Source organism: Papaver somniferum, chromosome 6 (genome assembly GCF_003573695.1).
Source record: "Papaver somniferum cultivar HN1 chromosome 6, ASM357369v1, whole genome shotgun sequence".
NCBI lineage: Eukaryota > Viridiplantae > Streptophyta > Magnoliopsida > Ranunculales > Papaveraceae > Papaver > Papaver somniferum.
Genome location: NC_039363.1, coordinates 93,131,674 through 93,137,673, shown reverse-complemented (window position 1 = coordinate 93,137,673; position 6,000 = coordinate 93,131,674).

Below are 6,000 nucleotides of genomic sequence, written 5' to 3'. Positions count from 1 at the left end.
CTTATGGGGCTTTCATAAACTCAACCAATGGTTACCTTTCTACAACATCCACGATAGTATTAGGATCCCACCAAATCACTTTAGAGAAACATATAACTGCAAAAATAAAAAGAAAGTGATTCAGTAATGATTAATTGCGAGGATGAATCTTTCAAACGACTACCATAACTTAGTTTTGCATTAAATTATGAACGTATATATCTAAGGATTGCAATAAATGGAACTTAATCTATAGCTGGAAGAACTGTTTCAACCTTAGAAAAGGGTAGATAGTCATCCTAAATAGCTCATAATTAACTCCAAAATATGAAGTCTCAATAATGCAAGAAATCAAAGAGTATTAATTATATATATATACAAACCAAACATGATTAACTACTCCCCCACACTTAAACTCAATATTGTCCTCAATGTTCAAAATCGAAAATTCTGATTTCTGACATAACAACAAATTAAACTCAAAAACTGTACAAATTGGTAGGGAACTAGGACAAATATCTTAAACCAAAGTTGTTTGCCTGCGCCTTTTCTATAAGGTGTCAAAAGGGCACAGTGTTTCGATAAACGGTCAGACTTTGACGGCCTCCGGACTGACTGACATGCAATCTGAAAAAGTTCTGGAAAAATACCGAAACTCAAATGTACATGCATATCACTCCAACTTAACAGACTCCAAATTTAGATTTTCTTTTTGGAAAAGAAATATGAGTCTATCATCTTTAAAATTTAGGGTCAACTACTCAAATCGGACTCCGTGTGAAGTCTCGAGAGCTATTTTCGTGAGAAGTGCGCAGTTAGAATTTTCTGACGAGAATTCGTCAAAACTTTCATTATAGATATAGGACTTGTAAAATCTAAGATGGGAATACAATATATGATATAAAAAAATAAGAAAATTAAAAACAAAAGGTATAGAGATACAAAACCGATGGGTTGCCTCCCACGAAGCGCTTGGTTTAACGTCGTCAAAGCCCGACGTTATTGTTATCGTCTGTACACCAACAATCTGAAAATTTGATAATCCCTCCAAATTATAATCTGCAATTCAAGTAATAGCTTCACAAAAACATTATCACAAAATACAAATATTGAAGCTATCGCTTTATTGAAGTTTCCCCCACACTTAATCCTTTCTACACTCGGAAGTGGATAGAGAACATATAATTCGGGAACTTCAAAAGGTTCCTCAGCTTGGTGAACCTGCACAATACTCGAATCAAACACATCAAGTGGTGGATACTTAAAAGCAAAATAATTCGTTAACACTTTGGAAGCACACAACTTCAATCCTAAGTGAGGTATTTTCTTAAAAGTTAGGTTAACAACTATTTGAGAATCTACTTCGATTGGAGGAAAAGGATCAATGGATATAGAATTATGCAAAGGATTAGACAAACCTTGTTTCGGATCCTCATTTGTAAGTAATAGTGAATTATTTACCTCAAGTATATCTTGGTCCTCTGTTGAACTATTGTTATCTAGCTCAATTGGGTCTTCCACGACTTCAATCAATTTGGTTTTGTTCTCAATCTTGTCATCGGAATCGGAATCTTCCTCCAAAAAGTCTAGTTCATTGATGCAACTCCTAATTTCTTTGTTCGAGTACGTTACACCATTTATAACAATAGATATGTCATACCCAATCTCCTCCCTTTGAATAGGCGAATGATCATTATAAAGACCCGGAGTTAGAATAACTTCATCATTGTTACATGGACTTTCCAAAGGTTGCTCATCTTCAAAATATTTGTTGTCTTCCTTAAGAATTTCAGAATTAGTTTGGTTTTGAGGCCAAACTTCTTCTTCATTCATTGTCTCGCTAAGTTGAGCAATGCGATTCTTCATGATATCTATAGACCTTTGAAGTCCTTTGAGTGCATCTTCAGTCTTTTTGCTATGATCATCCATATTATTCATAATTGGAGCATTAGATTTTCCAGATTAGAAGAACTATCGTCATTACGAGCATAGCTATCCAGATTCTGGTATCGTTCATCCATACTTTGAATTTGCTGGTCCATTCTATGTATGCATCGCTGCAGCAGATCTGTCAGACTAGAAGAATCATGATTATAAGCATAACTATCCTCCCATCCTCGTGGTTGTTCACTTACATACCCGTCATAAGGTTTCTGATATGTATAAGAATGACCAAAAGATTCCGCAGGATATTGATCGTAACCAAAAGATTGTTTTTGATTATACCCATAGGATGGTTGGTAGTTTTCATATGAATGAGATTGAAAACCATATTGATTACCACCATTATATGTTGATTGGTCTTGTGGTCCGTACATGTTATTTCCGTAAGGAAACATGACGACTCACAAGAACAAAAGAGAAAATGAAATAAAAACAAAAACAAAAACAAGCTAAACAAATAACAAATCAATTAGCGACCGCTCCTCGGCAGCGGCGCCAAAATTTGTATGGGATGTCGTAGGCTCAACAAATTAATAAAGATATTTCCCACTAATTAACTGGTAGTATCGCGGTAGTAAGAGATCGTTCCCACAAAGAGCTGTGTAATTGATATGTTATTTGATCAGCAAGATAAAGTAAATAACAAAGAGGGATTTTGGTTGTGAGATAAATATAAAGACAATAAAGAAAAAAAGAGATGATTAAGGAATCCTGCGCCGCTACCAAGCGATAGCAGGATTAATATACTTATCCATCTTCCATTAGAACCATTCATAACCAACCGTAGAATAGCAGGTACGCTTAGCTATACCCAAAAATCCTTGTATCACCGGATAACATGTGCGCTTAGTCACGGATTCTATTCAACTGAACCGCCTTGAGGTACGCATACAAGGTGTAACTCAATCGAACGCTTTAGGGTTTGTGAATTTAGGTTTGATCCCAGCAGTTAAACTCGGTACGCTCGGTTCACTTACTGGTGTTGTTTCCACACACGATTTCTTTACAAAATACCTCTGCAAGGTCTCATGTTTTCTACTTGTGTAGGAGATGCACGACAATTACGGATCGTTCAACTCTCTATTAGCAATAGAATGATAAGTAGACTAATCTAATTGCGTACCCAAATCAATCTAAGAATCAATCGTAAACCCTAGATATGATGAAAACAAACGATGATGATAAAAACTTCAAATAGACTTGTATTATTAATAAAGCTTCACTCTTGGAACATTGAATTCATCCTTAATCAACAAAGGATTTAGCTACTCATATTACAAAGAAGATGATAATGATGGTTTCCCCCTTTATCCTAGGTTTTTGATGTAGAACTTGTGATATGAGATTCGATTTGATATTATTTTACATAACCTAATACCTTTTTATAGGTTTACATTACTTGGTCTCCAAGCATTTAGTTCGGTTAAGAAACCCGACCCGAAAACACGAAATAACAAAACCAAACGTGCCCTTAGGTCTTCCAAGTTGTGAATACATGTTTTACATTTGCTAAGTGCGCGAACCCAGTCCGCGAACTCAAAATCCAGCAGAAATTTTCGGAATTAGGTCTGCGAACCCAGTCCGCAAACCCAGTTCACGGACTTCACTGTCTTCGGTATTTGATAAAAACTCTTTTGGCCATAACTTTTTCATCCGAAATCGGAATGACCTCATTCTTTTTGCATTCTTTTTATCTTTCAATTATCTTCAAGATGAAGATGAGAAATCCTTAGTTTGAATGAGTTAAGATCCGTCTTTGGCCCGTCTCTTGATCTTGGGAGTTTTGCTCCTTTTCGTCGCACTTCTTCCACTACTCTTGGATTTGGGCACTTGGATACTTGGAATACTTATATTCATAGCTATTTTCAGAATTTTGTAGCCCCTTTTTGGATGATTCACCTATTAGATGCAAATAAAAGAAAACAATAGCAATAACACGAATACATGCAAGAATAATAGCTAAAGCAAGTATGGAATGGACACTAAAATCATATGAATTATGCACTTATCAGATATATTTATTTATTCAACAAAACTAGTAGTAAAATACCAAGGTGACCAAATTTGGAGTACAAAAACTCCATTCAAATGTTGGGATCCATTAAAACTCCATATTAAACAAAATCGATACAAAACCCCCAAATTTTTAAAAATTGATACAAAAACCCCAAACAAAATTGGTTTCATTAAATTCTATGATGAAACCAAATTTGGTTTCAACTTATTTTTGCCTATTTTTTTTTATCATGAAACCAAAGATTTTAATGATGAAACAGTAAGTTTATGATGAAACCAAATTTTGGTGGTACTGTTTCTGGTTATGGGGGTGTTGGTTGGTGGTGGTGCTTTTTATGGTGATGGTAATGCTAACATTTGTTGGTGGATGTGGTGTTGGTTGCTAGTAGTGGTAGTTAGTGGTGGCAAAAACACTTTTGGAGTGTTTCTGTTACTTTTGTTTTGATGTGTTTTTTGTGGATGGATAGTGACACCTTTGGGGTTATAACTCACGGCTCGTTTATTCATAGAAAGAACACAGTTTGCCTGAGCTCACATGTAAGCTTAGTTTTAATTTTGGTCTGTTAACGAACTCAAATAATCCATTTAATTGTAGTGGATTGATTGTGTATCTAAGCTCGTGAATACATATAAAATTATTTTCAACTTATGTTTTATCTACTAGATAGGAGTAGCGGAGTCAGGATTTCAAAAAATGAGGGGCTAAAAAAAATTATGCGACAATAATTGTCCATCTCTTTGGCCTTCCACTTCCTCGAGTTAATTGTTTATAATTGGAGCTTCTTGATCTGTACTTGTATGAACATTTGATGTAGAAAGAGGGTGAAGGTGGTGCAAACAACTGTACCTAGTTAGTGAAATGTATTTGTTTGAGGTTTAAACTATGTCTCCAAGGTAATTCTAACTCTTTTACATCCTTGATTACTAGTTGACATTATGCACATAACTTGCAAACATCACCAGATTCACCATGAGTCTATCACTTTAATACCACTTGATCAATAATTGTAACAATTCTAATAAGAAAAACTAACTTCATAACATCATAATCAAACTTTACTGGCTTATAACAAAATTCTAACAAAAGTTATAAAACTACGGCCTAGAAATTGGCTAATTCACATAGAATAATACCAATTTCGGTATCAAAAATCATTAATTATTAGACAACCAACCGCTTTAAATTAAAATAAATACATATTTTTATTTGAGTAATTTGGATTAATAGAAAGTTAGAAATAAAATCAATAGATAGACTATAAATATTACGTAATAACAAGAATCCTTACTATGATCAATGATGGGCAGAGGAAAACTTCCAGAGATTCTTCAATTTCAAACTTTAAGTCGATTAATAATTCAATATTTGGTAAAAGTTTACAATGTCATGCGATATACTAAAGATAGCGGTAGAGGAAAACTTACACTTGGTGGATTAGATTTAATATAGTGGGCTAAATTATTGGACTTGGTGGACTAAGTACTCAAAATTGTTTGGGCTAGTGCGTGAATTAACTGCTTAGGTGAAGTTTTTTAGAATTAAGGGGGGATACAGCCAGGTTTAGCCAACCTTTGGCTCCGCCCCTGCTGGCTAGTGACTATCCTTATTTATCATACATCATAAAATGAGTAGGTGTGTGTGGTAAACAGTTGAGGTTATCATGTCTGAGACTCTGAATGATAAGTGTTAGATGATCTAGTGGTTCAGATTCCTCTATCTCATATACTTGACAGCTTGTCATTGTTGTACGGGTCCATCTCTGTTAGCTGTAATAGAAAATTTTTATTTGTCGTTTGCATTTATTTTGTTTCTGTCAGCTGTATCATGTGAGTGTCTTATAGTCCTCTCTATAAATAGGACTAAGTCCTGTAATCTGTTCTTTAACTGTTCAATCAATACAAACTTTATTCTTACATGATATCAGATATCAAAGGGAAACTATCAATTTTCTTTCGATCTTTTACTTCACCTCTAAACCTGCAACTTTTATTTTATTTCAATAACAAGAACTACACAGAGTCAACAAGCATCTTGCTCTGTACAACAACAACACAATCAAC